This window comes from Aulonocara sp. 'chitande type north' Nkhata Bay, linkage group LG1, assembly GCF_057382095.1.
Source record: "Aulonocara sp. 'chitande type north' Nkhata Bay isolate Kocher_YH1m ecotype deep benthic linkage group LG1, A_spYH_male_GT1.1, whole genome shotgun sequence".
Taxonomy (NCBI): domain Eukaryota; kingdom Metazoa; phylum Chordata; class Actinopteri; order Cichliformes; family Cichlidae; genus Aulonocara; species Aulonocara sp. 'chitande type north' Nkhata Bay.
Window position 1 is genome coordinate 41,796,683 of NC_141344.1, and position 19,868 is coordinate 41,816,550.

Consider the following 19,868-nt stretch of genomic DNA (forward strand, 5'->3'; position numbering starts at 1 on the left):
AAGCCACACATCCCCAAAACAACTGAAATGGAGAGAAATTTGCCTCAGAAATCTTATGAATGCATACAAAATGATACAAAAGCGTAAACTAAAATTTACAATTGTGTACAATGATTTGTGAGTAACTTTTGAGGTCTCATGTGTGCTCCAATCCACACAACAATGCAAAGCAATTTGACCACATGCAAAAGTATTTTACAAATGCATACACCAAAGCCTGAATAAACAATGATTACTTACGCACAATTTATTAAGCTGAGCTTCACAAATTGAATAATGTTCTCTTTCAAAAACCTTTCTGTTTATTACAAATGTCTAAACCGACACTTAACATCCATCGCACAGATCACATCCAATGCCAGCGTTAGGTTTTCAGACAAATTTCACACTGCCCACTTTGCAAAAATGTACTTTGCATTCAGGTCCCTGTTTAAAACTATCACTGGGCTTCCTCTGGTTATTTAAAAAATAAAAACTTGTCACCCCAGGTATTGTGCCTGTTAGGTTTAATATACTGTATTTTTCAATAAACTGTTAAAGAGTTCAGGATAAGCCATCAAGCTAATATTACTGTTAGCCTGCTATTATGAGAGAATAGTAAGATAGTGTCAGTTTGTCATTCCACATTACCTGGATCATATCCATCTTCAAAATATACCGAGTGTCACATAGGTGCTATGTGGCTGGCAGGATGATGACCCAAATGCAGAACAAAAAAACAAAAAACCCAAACAACAAAATCCACAACAAAGAAAAAAAAAACAGTTCTGGAGGGCCCCCACGTGGACAGCGGTGGTGGCAACAGTTCTGTTGGCCGACCTTGTGATAAGTGGCGGCGCAAGAAGTTATGGAGGTTGACCAAGACAGTGAAGATCCTCAGCCAGTAAATCAGGAGGTCAACAGCAGAGGTGAAGAAGGAACCTTCAGGACCTAGACAAGGGCGAAGACAGAGGTGGAGAACTTCAGGTGGCTTGGATGGTGGTTGGCGCTAGCGTAGCTGTAGTCTGATTGATGGCCAGCATCGGTGGGGCTTAGTAGATGCAGGACGTGCAGGCCACGTCTGACTTGGCAAGCCATGCAGGCTCTGGACATGCAGACCTCTGGTGGAGTTATCTGGAGCTGCACAGGGCACACAGCTTTCTCAAGATGCATTGGCTGGGGCTGCACAGCATTGCCTGCTCTGGACGTTTATCAGGCAGCAATGTGGAGTTCATGGCTGGCAAAATAAACTTGCCTGAACTCCCAGCTGGCAATGGAGGAGGCTCGGTTGGCACGCCTGGGCACGCAGTGGAGACAGGTGGCTAAACTCACAAGCAGGGGAGGCTAACCAGTCCCTACGAGGTGCAGGTTCAGAAATAAAACAAACATCTCTAACAGGCTGAGATACAGGGAGTGCAGAATTATTAGGCAAATGAGTATTTTGTCCACATCATCCTCTTCATGCATGTTGTCTTACTCCAAGCTGTATAGGCTCGAAAGCCTACTACCAATTAAGCATATTAGGTGATGTGCATCTCTGTAATGAGAAGGGGTGTGGTCTAATGACATCAACACCCTATATCAGGTGTGCATAATTATTAGGCAACGTCCTTTCCTTTGGCAAAATGGGTCAAAAGAAGGACTTGACAGGCTCAGAAAAGTCAAAAATAGTGAGATATCTTGCAGAGGGATGCAGCAGTCTCAAAATTGCAAAGCTTCTGAAGCGTGATCATCGAACAATCAAGCGTCTCATTCAAAATAGTCAACAGGGTCGCAAGAAGCGTGTGGAAAAACCAAGGCGCAAAATAACTGCCCATGAACTGAGAAAAGTCAAGCGTGCAGCTGCCAAGATGCCACTTGCCACCAGTTTGGCCATATTTCAGAGCTGCAACATCACTGGAGTGCCCAAAAGCACAAGGTGTGCAATACTCAGAGACATGGCCAAGGTAAGAAAGGCTGAAAGACGACCACCACTGAACAAGACACACAAGCTGAAACGTCAAGACTGGGCCAAGAAATATCTCAAGACTGGTTTTTCTAAGGTTTTATGGACTGATGAAATGAGAGTGAGTCTTGATGGGCCAGATGGATGGGCCCGTGGCTGGATTGGTAAAGGGCAGAGAGCTCCAGTCCCACTCAGACGCCAGCAAGGTGGAGGTGGAGTACTGGTTTGGGCTGGTATCATCAAAGATGAGCTTGTGGGGCCTTTTCGGGTTGAGGATGGAGTCAAGCTCAACTCCCAGTCCTACTGCCAGTTTCTGGAAGACACCTTCTTCAAGCAGTGGTACAGGAAGAAGTCTGCATCCTTCAAGAAAAACATGATTTTCATGCAGGACAATGCTCCATCACACGCGTCCAAGTACTCCACAGCGTGGCTGGCAAGAAAGGGTATAAAAGAAGAAAAACTAATGACATGGCCTCCTTGTTCACCTGATCTGAACCCCATTGAGAACCTGTGGTCCATCATCAAATGTGAGATTTACAAGGAGGGAAAACAGTACACCTCTCTGAACAGTGTCTGGGAGGCTGTGGTTGCTGCTGCACGCAATGTTGATGGTGAACAGATCAAAACACTGACAGAATCCATGGATGGCAGGCTTTTGAGTGTCCTTGCAAAGAAAGGTGGCTATATTGGTCGCTGATTTGTTTTTGTTTTGTTTTTGAATGTCAGAAATGTATATTTGTGAATGTGGAGATGTTATATTGGTTTCACTGGTAAAAATAAATCATTGAAATGGGTATATATTTGTTTTTGTTAAGTTGCCTAATAATTATGCACAGTAATAGTCACCTGCACACACAGATATCCCCCTAAAATAGCTAAAACTAAAAACAAACTAAAAACTACTTCCAAAAACATTCAGCTTTGATATTAATGAGTTTTTTGGGTTCATTGAGAACATGGTTGTTGTTCAATAATAACATTATTCCTCAAAGATACAACTTGCCTAATAATTCTGCACTCCCTGTACACACAGTTCAACAATTTTGTTGAACTAAAAACTAGGAACAAGGAACTCAAGCTAGGACACTGGAAAAGTAAGACAGAGTAGCAGGAAATATAAGAAGCACAGAGGAAATACATCTGTACCTATCAGGTGATTGTTGCACCAACATTTAAGGTTTTGCACGTAAGTGAGAAGGATGTTACGTGTAGTTTTAGACATTTGTGCGCACAGAAAGGGTTTTGAAAGAGAATATTTTATGTGTGGTCAAATTGCTTTTGAATTTTTGTGATGGGAACATGCATCCTACATACAAATTTGGAAATCCTAGTTTACACATGTGGATCATATTGTACAGATTCATAACACTTTCTTTCCGTACAACTGCTTGTGCACCCCAGCAGAAGAAGAAGAGAAGCCCCAGATAAAGCATTTTAGCCAAAGGTCAAGATTCCCAAAGAACTAGAGGCAACAGGCATGCCACCCCACTAGAGGCTGGCCATTACAGCATGAGCCAAGAACAGAGCCCAGGGGTTCATGATGCCAAAGAACCTCCAAGTGTGAGTGGGCTCCCCACCTCAATGTCAGTTACCCACTAGTCAACAATAGACACACAGAAAAGCACATGAACTGGTCTGACTCTTAGTCAAGCTCCAAGGTAAGCTGAAATTCTCCATGCCCACACTCTGTATGAATCTGAAATGCACAAGATCTCCTGCTGAATTTGGTGATATCAATCAGGAATCCAGAAAAATACATTACATAAAAGTTCTAAATTGATTTCCATGTCACTGAGTGAAAAACGTGTTTTTATTTGTTGTTGGTCATTGTCACTCACTCACTCTACAACCCATATTCAGTGTTCTGGTTTAGAGAAGGTTGTCATCCAAGATTTTTCAATATATGGCTCAGTCTACTGGGTGCTTAATGCACTAAAGTTATCCTGTACCGTTAGCAGAAAAATGGCCTCAGAGTTCAACCTCCATGGTTGGCAGTGGGGATGGTGTTCTTTCTTTCATGTTTAGCATTTCTCCTTTTCCAGTCTGATGCCAAATTGATGATTTTGATCTCATTTGATGACAGTATTGTCTTCTAAGCTTTCTCTAAATAATTTAGATGTTATAAACATAAGGCGGCCCTGTACACATCTTGCAGGTGCAGCAAAATTCCAATACGTAATGGTGTAGGTGTGTTGATGTAGTGGATCATCAAAAAGCTCCTTGTGTTTAGTTTTGGGCTCATCAGCCATCTTTCTTGTGTTGATCCTTACCTCATGAGGCATGATCTTGCACGGAGCTGCAGACTGAGTGATTGATGGTCATTTTAAACCATTCACACCTATGGGCAATTTAGAGTTTCCAGTTAACCTAATCCAGGGGTGGGCAACTCCAGGCCTCGAGGGCCGGTGTCCTGGGGATTTTAGATCTCACCCTGGGTCAACACAACTATCAAATGATTAGATCATTACCAGGCCTCTGGAGAACTTCAAGACATGTTGAGGAGGTCGTTTAGCTATTTAAATCAGCTGTATTGGATCAAGGACACATCTAAAACCTGCAGGACACCGGCCCTCGAGGCCTGGAGTAGCTCACCCCTGACCTAACCCCACTAAATGCATGTCTTTGGACTGTGGGAAGAAGCTAGAACACCTGGAGAAAACCTACACTAACATGGTTTGCATGCAAAAAATACAGAGGAAAGAACCCAGCCTGAGGGGGGAACTGAACTCAGCACCTTCTTGTTAGAAGTAACAGAGCTTACCAATGTGTCACTGTGCTGCCTGCTTGTGTGCAGTTCAGTTTAATTTTATTTATACAGCACCAAATCACAACAACAGTCGCCTCAAGGCGCTTTATATTCTAAGGTAGACCCTACAATAATACATACATACAAAATTTAACAGGGAGCCAAAGAAGGGAAGCCAATATAGGAGAAATCTGCTCTCTCTTTCTAGTCCCTGTCAGGACTCTTGCTGCAGCATTTTGGATTAGCTGAAGGCTTTTCAGCGAGTTTTTAGGACTTCCTGATAATAATGAATTACAGTAAAATAATTTTTCACCATCACTCTGAGACAGTGAATTTTCTCTTGTGGGACAACTAAAGGATTATTCTATTCTATTCTATTCGATATTTCCAATTTTAGAGATATTGCATAAATGGAAGTTAAAAATCACAGTCCTACATATTTGCTTAATTTGTGCAGTGAAGGACATATCCTGGTCAAATATGACCCCAAGGCTCCTCATAGTGTTACTGGAAGCAAGGTTATTATCGTTAACGAAAACTAACGAAATAACGAAAACTAGAAGTGAAAAAACATTTTCGTTAACAGAAATAAAAATAAAAACAAAAAAGGAAAACTAACTAAAACTGTAATGAGTGTTCACAAAACTAACTAAAATTAACTGAATTTATAGCAAAAATGTGTTTAGTTTTCATTGATGTGTGCGTGTCCTACAATAGTCAAGGGTGAAAATGAAGTTTAGTTTCCAGATTTATTCTTGCTGTGTCTCATTATGCCAGCAGGTAGCAGCACGTTAGTCGAGTCGTCTGTGTTGCTGCTCCGTCCTCGCGCAGAATCATGTCAGGGAAAGTCGGGAGAAAGCGCCAGAGTCCAATTTGGGATTACTTTGAATATGACTGTGTTTTGGATAAAGCAAGTGTCTTGTAGTGGAAAGAGACAAATTATGAGGAACATTTCTAAAGGGAAAAAAATCCCACAAACCTTAAAGCGCAGTTGAAAAGCTCACACAAGAAGGCTAACCTAGCTTACCTTGAGAAGGGAGCACACTCAACCCTCATTCCCAGAAAACAGAAGCTAACCCCAGGCAAGGCAGAGTGATGCATCCCGGGACAACAGGACGGGGACATCTACACAACTGTGTGAGTCAATTGCCTTAAAAAAGTTTATCAATTCACTTGAACCAAAATTACGAACACCCGGTGCTGCGAGAGTTAATAGTCTCATTGGGGCCAAGATATAAAATTTAAAGTTGCCTGGTATCAATGGTTGTTCATCTGCCTTTATTTATTTATTTATTTATTTATGTATTTATTTATTTATTTAAAGAACCCACAGTGTTGGGAAGGTTACTTTTAAAATGTATTCCATTACAGAATACAGATTACATGCCCCAAAATGTATTCTGTAACGTATTCCGTTACGTTACTCAATGACAGTAACGTATTCTGAATACTTTGGATTACTTAATATATTATCATGCTTTTTACAACAACATGAATGTACTATTGCTGTGTGATTTATTACTATTAAGATAAGATAAGATAAGATAAGATAAGATAAGATAAGATAAGATAAGATAAGATAGAACTTTATTAATCCCTCGGGTGGGTTCCTCTGGGAAATTCGATTTCCAAAAAAGCACAGCACCGACAGAAGTTACAGAGTTATACACACACACATATATATAAATACAGAGACAATATAAATAAAATATACGAAGGGGATAAATAGAATAAATAGGAATAAAAATAAAAATACAAGTGAATTGCACATTTTACACATTTTACTGAAGGTCCGCGGCTTCGAACTGTAGTAAAGGGACCTCTGACTAATACGGCGGGGTCCGTAGCCGAAAACTAGCTTTACTTTGTTGTGTGGGTCAACTTTGCTTGCGAGAGACAGAGAGAGGCGTTGAAAGACTGCTCCAACGGAACTTATTGTTTTCGGAGGAAAACACGAACACGGTGTACAGTCGAGTCTTAATAGCTTACTTACAGCTGGGCTCGTCAGGCACTCTTCTTGGCTGCAGTGGTTATTATTATATTTACATGCTTCCAGCTCCCGTTTTTCCTCAATGACAACTCGTACTTTTCCTTTTTTTCCCTCCCTCGCTCACAGACCCATAACGTGTATGGCAGTCCATTCTCCCTGCAACACGGACTACACTGCCCATGATGCTACATTCTTTAGAGCTATATCTGTAGCATTCTGCCTGTTAGCTTAGCACAACAACAACAAAAAGGCGCTCTCTCACCCAGGAAACACACAGAGAGAGTCACCCTGTAACCATGGCAACCGTAACGCTGCCGCCTGGAACAACAGATCGTAGCTGTCAAACAAAACCCAAACAGTCCTGACCCGCGACAATATGAAACAGGAAAGTACCGCAGTGTAATCCATTTATTTCAACAAAGTAACTGTATTCTGAATACCACCTTTTTAAACAGTAACTGTAACGGAATACAGTTACTCATATTTTGTATTCTAAATACGTAACGGCGGTACATGTATTCCGTTACTCCCCAACACTGAGAACCCATAGGTGGAAATGTGAGTTGTCTGTCTCTGCGTGTTAGCCCTGCGACAGACAGGCGACCTGTTGACCTTTTGTTACACTTAATTATTGCAAACACAGCTAAAACTATAACTGAAACTAATCAAAACTAAATCGAAACTAAGGATTTTCAAAAAAATAAAAACTAAACTAAAGTAGCAAACAATTGGTAAAAACTAATTAAAACTGATATAAAATTGAAAATCTGAAGTCAAAACTAAATAAAAATAAAAACTAATGAAAATTGCAAAACTATTAAAACCCTGACTGGAAGCCAAGATAATGCTATCTAGAGGAATGACACAATATTGTGTCTGATGACACAATATTGAGAAATTTCCTGGAATTTTAGGGTCAAGTACAAAGGGAAAGTTGTCACCAATCTTTTTGCCAATTCCAGCCTATTTTCAGTCTACAGTCTATTTTCTTAAATTTGGGATTGATATTCAGTCTCTCGCTATTAAAATGAAACCATAAAAATTACAGACTGTTCATTCCTTCATAAATGAGCAAATTCTGTATTCAGCAGAAGATCAAAACATTATACCCTCCTATGTTTAGAAACCTGTCAAATATACAGTCCTCATGAGAACATTTCTCATTTATCTAAATTAAGAAAGTTTTCCTTTTTAATAAATTGTGTATTTGAAATGGAACAAAAAGATTGCAGGCGATAGAATCAAACATGTGGGCTGCTCTATTTGACTGAAAACACCCCCAATTAACATTCAGCTCCAGAATTTAAAAACTTGGCTGCCTCTCAAGTTCATATTTAATCTCAGACCTAGACCTTACACCATAGAACTGAAACAACCTTTATACTGAGCCATGTCAACCCCATTGTTTTTCATGACTGCAGGGAAAAGGTGGTCATTTGGATTCTGTAGACCCACACAATGACCTTCAAGCCCCAACAGTTTCAGGATCTTATTCTGGATCCTGAATCACTGGATAGTTTCCTCCTGATGGGCAGGCACAGTGCACATATTGTTAACAGAAACCCACTCCTTCATTCACAATACACAGTTTCTTTCCTGTCCCTACCACACCCTGCTTACTATTGTCCTCGCATACAAACACAAAATATCATATTGGGCTTGTCTATAGTTCACCTCCACAGGCACAGCTTTTACTTTCTCAGTCTTTCTTTTTTCTCCATGCCTTAATTTTTTGAGCCAAGTCACTATTCTTTGCATTGTAATCTGTCATTCTGTCTTTGTGCTGTTATTTCTCATTTGGTAACTACCAAAAATATTGGTACTTATAAAAATGTTACCTTTCTACACAACTTGAGCACTCAAAGTGCTTCCTACTACAAGTGTCTTTGAAGTATTCCCAGTCACCATGATCATGGTAGTCTAAGGGGCTTGGAGATAAAGTGGCCAAACGTCTTTAGATTTATTGAAAATGTATCATGTGCTTCATCACATGAGTCAAGATTTGAAAGATCTGTTTAGACTTCAAAAGAAAGTAATTCAAAGAAAGTAATTTATATTACTTTCTTCTTACTCCATAAAATGACCTGAAACACACTGTCTCATAATTGCTAGTTAACAATATAATCCTACTCTGGGCTATAGTTCAGGATCAGAATCAGAATACTTTATTAATCCCTAAGGAAATTTTGTAATTCCACACACGAACACAAATTCCTATCCTAATGAGGACCAGTGTTGGTCAAGTTACTTGAAAAAAAGTAATCAGTAACTAATTACTGATTACTTCCCCCCAAAAGTAATCCTGTTACTTGTCACGTACACAGTCATACACAGTACGATATGTAGTGAAATGCTTAGACAACTGCTCGTGACCTAAAGAAAAAAAAAGGAAAAGGCTATGAATAAGATATTCAATTCAATTCAATTTCAATTCAATTTTATTTATATAGCGCCAAATCACAACAAAAGTCGCCTCAAGGCGCTTCATAAGAGAAAAACCCAACAATCATATGACCCCCTATGAGCAAGCACTTTGGCGACAGTGGGAAGGAAAAACTCCCTTTTAACAGGAAGAAACCTCCGGCAGAACCAGGCTCAGGGAGGGGCGGCCATCTGCTGCGACCGGTTGGGGTGAGAGAAGGAAGACAGGATAAAGACATGCTGTGGAAGAGAGACAGAGGTTAATAACAGATATGATTCAATGCAGAGAGGTCTATTAATACATAGTGAGTGAGAAAGGTGACTGGAAAGGAAAAACTCAATGCATCATGGGAATCCCCCGGCAGCCTACATCTATTGCAGCATAACAAAGGGAGGATTCAGGGTCACCTGGTCCAGCCCTAACTATATGCTTTAGAAAAAAGGAAAGTTTTAAGCCTAATCTTAAAAGTAGAGATAGTGTCTGTCTCCCGAATCCAAACTGGAAGCTGGTTCCACAGAAGAGGGGCCTGAAAACTGAAGGCTCTCCCTCCCATTCTACTTTTAAATACTCTAGGAACAACAAGTAGGCCTGCAGAGCGAGAGCGGAGCGCTCTAATAGGGTGATATGGTACTACAAGGTCATTAAGATAAGATGGGGCCTGATTATTTAAGACCTTGTATGTGAGGAGCAGGATTTTGAATTCAATTCTGGATTTAACAGGAAGCCAATGAAGGGAAGCTAAAACAGGAGAAATATGCTCTCTCTTTCTAGTCCCTGTCAGGACTCTTGCTGCAGCATTTTGGATCAGCTGAAGGCTTTTCAGTGAGTTTTTTGGACATCCTGATAATAATGAATTACAGTCGTCCAGCCTGGAAGTAATAAATGCATGAACTAGTTTTTCAGCGTCACTCTGAGACAGGATATTTCTAATTTTAGAGATGTTGCGCAAATGGAAGAAAGCAGTCTTACATATTTGTTTAATATGTGCGTTGAAGGACATGTCCTGGTCAAAAATGACTCCAAGGTTCCTCACAGTGTTACTGGAGGCCAAGGTAATGCCATCCAGAGTAAGAATCTGGTTAGATACCATATTTCTAAGATTTTCAGGGCCGAGTACAATAACCTCAGTTTTATCTGAATTAAGAAGCAGAAAGTTAGCGGCCATCCAGGTCTTTATGTCTTTAAGACATTCCTGCAGTTTAACTCATTGGTGTGTGTTATCTGGCTTCATGGACAGATAGAGCTGGGTGTCATCTGCATAGCAGTGAAAATGTATGCTATGTCTTCTAATGATACTGCCTAAGGGAAGCATGTATAATGTAAACAGAATTGGTCCTAGCACTGAACCCTGTGGAACTCCATAATTAACCTCAGTGTGTGAAGAGGACTCTCCATTTACATGCACAAACTGGAGTCTATTAGATAGATATGATACAAACCACTGCAGTGCAGTACCTGTAATACCTACAGCATGTTCTAATCGCTCTAATAGGATATTATGATCAACAGTATCGAACGCTGCACTGAGGTCTAGCAGGACAAGCACAGAGATGAGTCCACTGTCAGAGGCCATAAGAAGATCATTTGTAACCTTCACTAAAGCTGTTTCTGTGCTGTGCTGAGCTCTGAAACCTGACTGAAACTCTTCAAATAAACCATTCCTCTGCAGATGATCTGTTAGCTGTTTGACAACTACTCTTTCAAGGATTTTTGATATGAAAGGAAGGTTGGAGATTGGCCTATAATTAGCTAAGACTGCTGGGTCTAGAGATGCTTTTTGAGTAAAGGTTTAACTACAGCCAGCTTGAAGGCCTGTGGTACATAGCCGATTATTAGAGATAGGTTGATCATATTTAAGATCGAAGAATTAATTAATGGCAGGACTTCTTTGAGCAGTTTTGTAGGAATGGGGTCTAAAAGACACGTTGATGGTTTGGAGGAAGTAATTATTGAAGTTAACTCAGAAAGATCAATTGGAGAAAAAGAGTCTAACTTAACATCAATGGTACTAAGAGTAGCTGTAGATAATATTACATCTGTGGGATGATTATTGGTAATTTTTTCTCTAATGATAAAAATTTTATTTGTGAAGAAGTTCATGAAGTCATTACTAGTTACCGTTAAAGGGATGGTTGGCTCAACAGAGCTCTGACTGTTTGTCAGCCTGGCTACAGAGCTGAAGAGAAACCTAGGGTTGTTCTTATTTTCTTCAATCAGTGATGAATAGTAAGATGTTCTGGCTTTGCGGAGGGCTTTCTTATAAAGCAGCAAACTATTTCTCCAGGCTAAATGATGATCCTCTAGATTTGTGACACGCCATTTCCTCTCCAGATTACGAGTCATCTGCTTTAGGGTACGTGTTTCAGAATTATACCACGGAGTCAGGTACTTCTGATTTGAGGCCTTAGTTTTCACAGGAGCTACAGTATCCAGAGTCGTACGTAGTGAGGAGGTGAAATTATTAACAAGATAATCGACCTCTGTTGGGGTAGCGTTCAGATAGCTGCTTTGCTCTGTGTTGGTACAGGGCATTGGAGATGATAACAGTGGGTGGATTATATTCTTAAACTTAGTTACAGTGCTTTCAGAAAGACATCTACTGTGATAACGTCTACTCTTCACCGCTGTGTAATCAATTATTGTAAAAGTAAATGTTATCAGGAAATGATCAGACAGGAGAGGGTTTTCAGGAAACACTGTTAAATGTTCAGGTTCGATGCCATATGTTAAAACAAGATCTAGAGTGTGATTAAAGTGGTGGGTGGGTTCTTTTACATTTTGAGAGAAACCAATTGAGTCTAATAACAGATTAAATGCCATGTTGAGGCTGTCATTTTTAGCATCTACATGGATGTTAAAATCACCCACAATAATTATTTTATCTGAGCTCAGAACTAAATCAGATGAAAAGTCTGAGAAATCAGACAGAAACTCTGTGTAAGGCCCAGGTGGACGATAGATGATAACAAGTAAGACTGGTTTCTGAGTTTCACAGCTGGGGTGGACAATGTTAAGCATCAGGCTTTCAAATGAATTAAAAGTCTGTCTTGGTCTTTCATTAATTAATAGGCTGGTGTGAAAAATTGCTGCCACACCTCCCCCTCGGCCTGTGCTTCGAGATTTCTGGTAGTTAGAATGGCTCGGGGGTGTTGATTCATTTAAACTAACATAATCATCCTGCTGCAACCAGGTTTCTGTAAGGCAGAGTAAATCAATTTGTTGATCAATTATTAAGTCATGTACTAACAGAGACTTGGAGGAGAGAGACCTAATATTTAATAATCCACATTTCACTGTTTTACTCTTTGGTTCAGATGTGGATACTGTATTGTTCTTTCTTTGTGATTGTTTATGTTTAAGTTGTTTGTTGCTGGTTTTTAGTTTGTTTTTTGTCTGTTTGGGAGCTGACACAGTCTCTATGGAGATGGGTTTTTGGGGGGGTAGCAGGAGGAGAGAAGCTGCAGAGAAGCGTGTAAGACTGCAACTCTGCTTCCTGGTCCCAACTCTGGATAGTCATATTTTGGGGGGTTTAATAAATTTGTCCATATTTCTAGAAATGAGAGCTGCTCCATCCAAAGTGGGATGGATGCCGTCTCTCCTAACAAGACCAGGTTTCCTCCAGAAGGTTTGCCAATTATCTATGAAGCCCACATCGTTTCTGGGACACCACTCAGACAGCCAGCAATTTAAGGAGAACATGCGGCTAAACATGTCACTCCTGGTCTGATTGGGGAGGGGACCAGAGAAAACTACAGAGTCCGACATTGTTTTGGCAAAGTTGCACACCGATTCAATATTGATTTTAGTGACCTCCGATTGGCGTAACCGGGTGTCATTACTGCCGACGTGAATTATGATTTTACTGAATTTACGTTTACCCTTAGCCAGCAGTTTTAAATTTCCTTCAATGTCGATAGGAAATAAATATGAAAAATTAAAAAGGGTAAATTTAACTAGGAAGGAATAAAATATAAATTAAGGTTAAAAATGAAATAACTGTACAACACAAATTAGAATGAAGGGTAAATTTAACTGGGAAAGAATAAGATAAAATATATAAATTAAAGTTGAAAATAAAATAACTGTACAACAAAATACACAATATAGAACTATATAAGAATGTATGAAGAAATATAAATAAATAAATATATATATATATATATATATACACACACACACACAATAACAGCAGCTGTACAAGTATTAACCGGAAATGAAGAATATAGTGACCAGTGTTGTGCAATCCACATTATGTCTTGTGCAGTGCAAATATGCTTAAAGTGATTTAAGTGATGAAGTGAAAACAAAGTCCAGAAAGTCCAGTGTGTGTGTAAGAACTGTATGTGTGGGTCAGTACTGTGTGGTGGTGTGATTGAGAGACCGTATCGCCTGCGGGAAGAAGCTCCTCCTCAGTCTCTCTGTGTTGGTCTTCAGGGAGCGGAATCGCTTTCCTGACCTCAACAGAGAGAACAGTCTGTTGTTGGGATGGCTGAGGTCCTTCACCATCTTCCTGGCCTTGGTCCAGCACCGCCTGCTGTAGATTGAGTGCAGGTCAGGGAGCTCGGAGCGGATGGTGCGCTCAGCTGACCGCACAACCCTCTGTAGAGCTCGTCTGTCCTGCATGGTGCTGTTCCCGAACCAGGTTAAGATGTTTCCCGCCAGGATGCTCTCTATGGTGCACGAGTAAAAGTTCCTGAGCACCTTGGAGGGCAGTTGGAAGTCTCTCAAGCGTCTGAGGTGGTAGAGACGCTGACGGGCCTTTTTCACCACGGTGTTGATGTGACAGGACCATGACAGGTCCTGCGTGATGTGAACTCCGAGGTATTTGAAGCTGTCCACTCTCTCCACTGGGCACTCGTTGATGACGGGGGTCTGGTAGTTCCTCTCCTGCTTAGTGCTGAAGTCCACTATCAGCTCCTTTGTCTTACTGACGTTTAGAAGGAGGTTGTTCCTCTGGCACCAGTTCTCCAGATTCCTAATCTCCTTCAGGTAGGCCGTCTCGTTGTTATCAGAGATCAGGCCCACCACGACGGTGTCGTCAGCAAACTTGATGATGGTGGTGGAGCTGGTAGTGGCCACACAGTCATATGTGTACAAAGAGTACAGCAGGGGGCTCAGAACACACCCCTGGGGGGCTCCAGTGCTGAGAGTGGTGGAGGCTGAGACATGTCCGCCCATCCTTACTGCCTGTGGTCTGCCAGTTAGGAAGTTGGAGATCCACTGACACATAGATGAGCTGATAATAAATAAACTGAATGAAATAACTGCAATATTTCAACATGTCACTTATTTGACAAAGATGTAGTGACTTGATACCAATTAAGCCACTACGAGGCTCAAGTGGAGAGTACTGCTTTGCTGACTCACTCTTAAACAGACCAACAAACAAATTGCGAATCCCACGTGACATACTATACCATGACAACCATAATCCCTGGATTAGACATGCAAATACCTTGCACACTACCTTATCACCTGATCAACAATCAATGGTCATTGAATAATGGTTTTTGATCAGTTTTTGTTGATCAATGGTTTTGACAATCTGCATATTAATGATCAAGGAACTGAGCTCACAGCCCATTGTTCACCATTTATTGCGCAAAGGTACTGTGGGGGAAGCCTGCAGTCAGACTGAGACTGAAGAAGTCCCTTGGATGAGTGACGAAATGCTGAAAAGGCTACGTCCAGATGAACAGAATGAACTTTTTGGGATTTCCTTACTTTACCTGCATGATTGAGCATGGATCAAGACAAAAATTCAGTATTATTTCTGTTCATATTATAAGTTATGTTGTTTTGTTAGCATTTTAAGATGTCTGTTAACAATCTCTTTATGTACTTGCACTGAATGCATCCATGTGCTAATTTTAGCTTTCTGACCTATGTGACGTGATGATCATATCATACACAATTAAGTTGTGATGCACTTTGACATAGTTTTAAAACCTTTTATTTTTTCTTCATTAATAACTCTGGAGTACTTCTTTTTGGATCTTTTAGGCTTTATTTGCACTCCTGTATTGCTTTAAGTCACAGAGTGTATAATACTTGTATGTTGTGATATTGTTCACAACTTAATTTAAAGAGACTATAACTGCTCCTGAAGGTTTTTCATGTTCGAAGTAGAATAAAGGGCCATGCTCCAACTGATGTTTAACCAGTATTTTAATCTTCTTTTCACCAGCAAACACCGTGAAAAACTATGTTGAAATGATCAATGAAAAACACGGATATTATGTCAGCAGAATAAAAATTACAACTCAAATAAAACATACACACAAAGTAAATGCACCAACATACTGTGTGCGCCTTTCTACTCAACATTCATGTGCAATTGTGGTCCATATTTTCCATATTTTCACCTTGTACACAAGTCAGCCTACTCCCATTTGGTTCGAGCCCTCAGTCTCTGGCAACATGTGCGCTTAATTACACATCACCCCAAAGCACCACAAAGCGCCATACTCAGGTCGACCAGTAGGTTGCGACAAAACAACATGAAACCAGATTAAACACCAACTTTTGAACATTGCAATCACATAATAATTACATTTTAATGTGACAGCTACAGAAACTGTATGAGAAGCAATAAATTTTTTATTTTGTAGTTTTCACTGTGTTGAAACGATGTCCAAAGAACTGTCAGACATTGCTCAGAACTGTGTTAGCTGAAGAAAATAAATGGCTAGACCCATTAGAGACTCTCTTCTGTTATTATTGATGCCAGGGGCTGCTACATATGCTGCAAATCATTAAGCATACTGGCAACTATCTCTAGATCATGTTAATAACATTAATCATGAAGAAATCTACTTTATATAACCTCTGAGAGGAGTTGTACATTCCTGTTAACATTTTTCCAAACAATATGTACGTGTGCTTCTAGCCTTGAGCAAACTGTCATTGTTTATTTAACAAAACCTAAGCCAAAATCTGATTCGCCGTAGATTCATTGATTGAGTCATTAATTGATTCATTGTAGCTTGTGGAACCATGTTTACCAGCAATAACTTAAAGTTACCATTTTCTATATGACTTTAACAGTCAGTCACATCATTGTGGAGAAATATTGGGCCACGCTATTCACAATGTTGCTTCAGTTAATTGAGGTTTGTGGGCATTTGTTTATGCACAGTTCTATTAATATCATACTTTAACATTTAAAATCTAACTGAGGCCTGTGAAGTCTGAGATGTAGCTTTGCATATTTTGCAGTTTCCTTCAGCTTCCACGGTTTAAACTTGAGGTAAAATAACTGAGACTTCCACACATGGGAAGATTGGCAACTGTCTTGAATGTTCTCCACTTGTGACTGATATTTCTCACTGTATCATTCCTCAGATTGCTTGAAAATCACCTTATAACCCCCTTCACTGATGGGCAGGAGCAATTGCTTCTCTAATATCGTTGCTGATGACTCTCCTCCTTGGGGTTTTGTTAAAAACACCTCAATATTCAAATTCAGCAACTGCAAAAATTACATAAATAGATAGAAAAATCATTTATTCCTTATTATCATTTTGCATTTTTGTACAACAAAACCTTTTTCAACTGCAGTCTTTTTCACAACAGCATATACAATAAATAAAGTGTAAGAAGAATAAAAAGAACATAGTAGATACTAAACTGGCTATTGCTAAGTTCTTTGAGTCGGAGAGTGTAATTAAGAATAAATACAAAAGAATAAATAACACACATTATAATGTCCACCTCATTCCTGACAGGACCATGACAGATGCCTGGTGGATTCCTGACTGATTGCCGGCTGATCTGTGACTTTAATGATATCCCCCACCTGTGACTTGTACAATACAAGGAATATTAATGCCCCCTCGCAGCATTTCTGAAAACCAGTGTTAATGTCTTGTACATCCACCAGGGGACGCAGTGCAAATGGAAGTTTATTCATGTTTTTGCATTGAGCAGAGGTTCTATAAATATAGCAGAGGTTGTGCACACTGAGCACGCAAGAAAACAAAAAGTGATGCTTACACTTGGTGGTAGAGCAGGTCAGCTACTGATTGCAAGGTTGGTGGCATGTAGACTAGGGGGTCTGCATGCCAAGTATCCTTGGGGAAGATACTAACCCCCATCCATCAGAGCGTGAAAGTGTGTGAATGTTAGCTAAACAGCACAAAGTACAGAAGAAAGTATTTGTGTGATTGGGTGAATGAGTCGTGTTGTATAGAGCGCTTTGAGTACTCCGACAGAGTAGAAAAGTGCTATATAAGAACCAGTCCATTTACGAATGTTGTCTTTGTTCAAAAATGAAAATCGAAATTTTAACTCAAATCGATTGGTTGGTCCTGTCAGAGAAGAGTGTATTTTAGACGTGATACAAAAGGCCAAGTCAGACAGAGAACACCATGGTAGCAACAACATTCATGTGCTTGTGCATTCTGTCATAATAAAATCTACGTGCATCTACTGTACATGTATTGGCAATCTGTCCATGCCAGTTACTGTATGCATTGGCTTAGTAAATAAATGAGCAAACATAGCAGCAATGATCGCATTCACGCATGGTTACTTTCAGCAGTACTCAAAGCACAAAGTTGCCTGCTGCTAATATTTGTACAGTACATTCCTTTTTTAATATTGTGCTGTGAACTGGACACTCCAAATGCAACAACAGATAACGGTTTGTTCAAAATATTTCTGATGATTAATAAGGTAAGTGAAATGTTGCTGTAGAAGTTCACCAGGTAGCTCTTGCACTGTGCTTAAAACTATTGGTAATTCTTGCCATTTACACTTTCCAAATTAATCAAAAGTCATAGCAGTATTTTTATGATTTATTTTAATAATGTGTTTCAAAACTTTTGCACTGTGAGAGAGACACGACAGGGAAACAACCCCCATGCCTTCCTGGAGATCTTCAGGGCCACAGCAGAGACGTGCCGTTGGCCAAAGGAGTGGTCGCTGGGGCTGCTCCTGCTGCAGTCTGGCAGAGCCCAGGCAGTGGCTCTCAGCCTGCCCACAGCAACAAGGTGCAGGTTTGCGGGTGTCCACCGAGCAATCATGGATGGCTTGGGCCTGGTATGTCTGCAATGCATTCAGCAGAGATGTGGGGTAGTCCGGACCTACTTGCATTTTGCATTATTGAAAGAAAGGCTTTATTGATTGAGTCGTGACACTCACACAGAAGAGGAATGCCAAAAATGATTTTCCAGGTGGCTCACCAAAACGCCATGGCAGGGCATATGAAATATGCTAAAACTCTGGAGCAAATAATGGCCAGATTTTATTGGCTGGGAATCTGAGCAGATGTGCGCTGATGGTGTGCGCCCTGCCTGGACCATCAGCTGGTTAACCAGCTGGCCATCGCAAAAGTGCCCATTACTATGTAAGACTGCTTTCTTCCATTTGCGCAACATCTCTAAAGTTAGAAATATCCTGTCTCAGAGTGACGCTGAAAAACTAGTTCATGCATTTATTACTTCCAGGCTGGACGACTGTAATTCATTATTATCAGGAAGTCCTAAAAACTCCCTGAAAAGCCTTCAGCTGATCCAAAATGCTGCAGCAAGAGTCCTGACAGGGACTAGAAAGAGAGAGCAGATTTCTCCTGTTTTGGCTTCCTGTTAAATCCAGAATTGAATTCAAAATCCTGCTCCTCACATACAAGGTCTTAAATAATCAGGCCCCATCTTATCTTAATGACCTTGTAGTACCATATCACCCTATTAGAGCACTTCGCTCTCGCTCTGCAGGCCTACTTGTTGTTCCTAGAGTATTTAAAAGTAGAATGGGAGGCAGAGCCTTCAGTTTTCAGGCCCCTCTTCTGTGGAACCAGCTTCCAGTTTGGATTCAGGAGACAGACACTATCTCTACTTTTAAGATTAGGCTTCAAGCTTTCCTTTTTGCTAAAGCATATAGTTAGGGCTGGACCAGGTGATCCTGAATCCTCCCTTAGTTATGCTGCAGTAGGTGTAGGCTGCCGGGGGATTCCCATGATGCATTGAGTTTTTCCTTTCCAGTCACCTTTCTCACTCACTATGTATTAACAGACCTCTCTGCATTGAATCATATCTGTTATTAACCTCTGTCTCTCTTCCACAGCATGTCTTTATCCTGTCTTCCTTCTCTCACCCCAACCGGTCGCAGCAGCTGGCCCCGCCCCTCCCTGAGCCTGGTTCTGCTGGAGGTTTCTTCCTGTTAAAAGGGAGTTTTTCCTTCCCACTGTTGCCAAAGTGCTTGCTCATAGGGGGGTCATATGATTGTTGGGTTTTTCTCTGTATCTATGAAGCGCCTTGAGGCGACTTATGTTGTGATTTGGCGCTATATAAATAAAATTGAATTGAATTACTATTAATGGAGGTCCCATTTGAACGCATTGTCAAGGACCTCATCAGGCCATTTCACCGGAGTGCACGTGGATATTGCTTTATATTAGTTCTGGTGGATTATGCCATGCAATATCCCAAAGCAGTGCTGGTTGGCTGAAACGTTTAATGTTTAATAATGAAGAACCTTAAAACATTACTTTCAGCATCAACTTTGTTTTAAAGCCTTTAAAATATATACCGTTCAATAGTCGACCTTTATCTTACAGAGATGTGATGATTTTATGGATAATTAAAGTCAGTCATATATCTACAAACACAACAAGCTGAAAGTCAGTGATGCTGCTCGGTTTGCAGTCCTGAACATCACGGCACAAGCAGGATTCACTGCACTGTTAATGTGAGCTATGTTATATTGCTGCCTCTGTTCGGTGGTGTCGAGCCAATCAGACTTCAACGTTTGTTTCAACGAGCTGACGGTTCACTCGTTAAGCTGA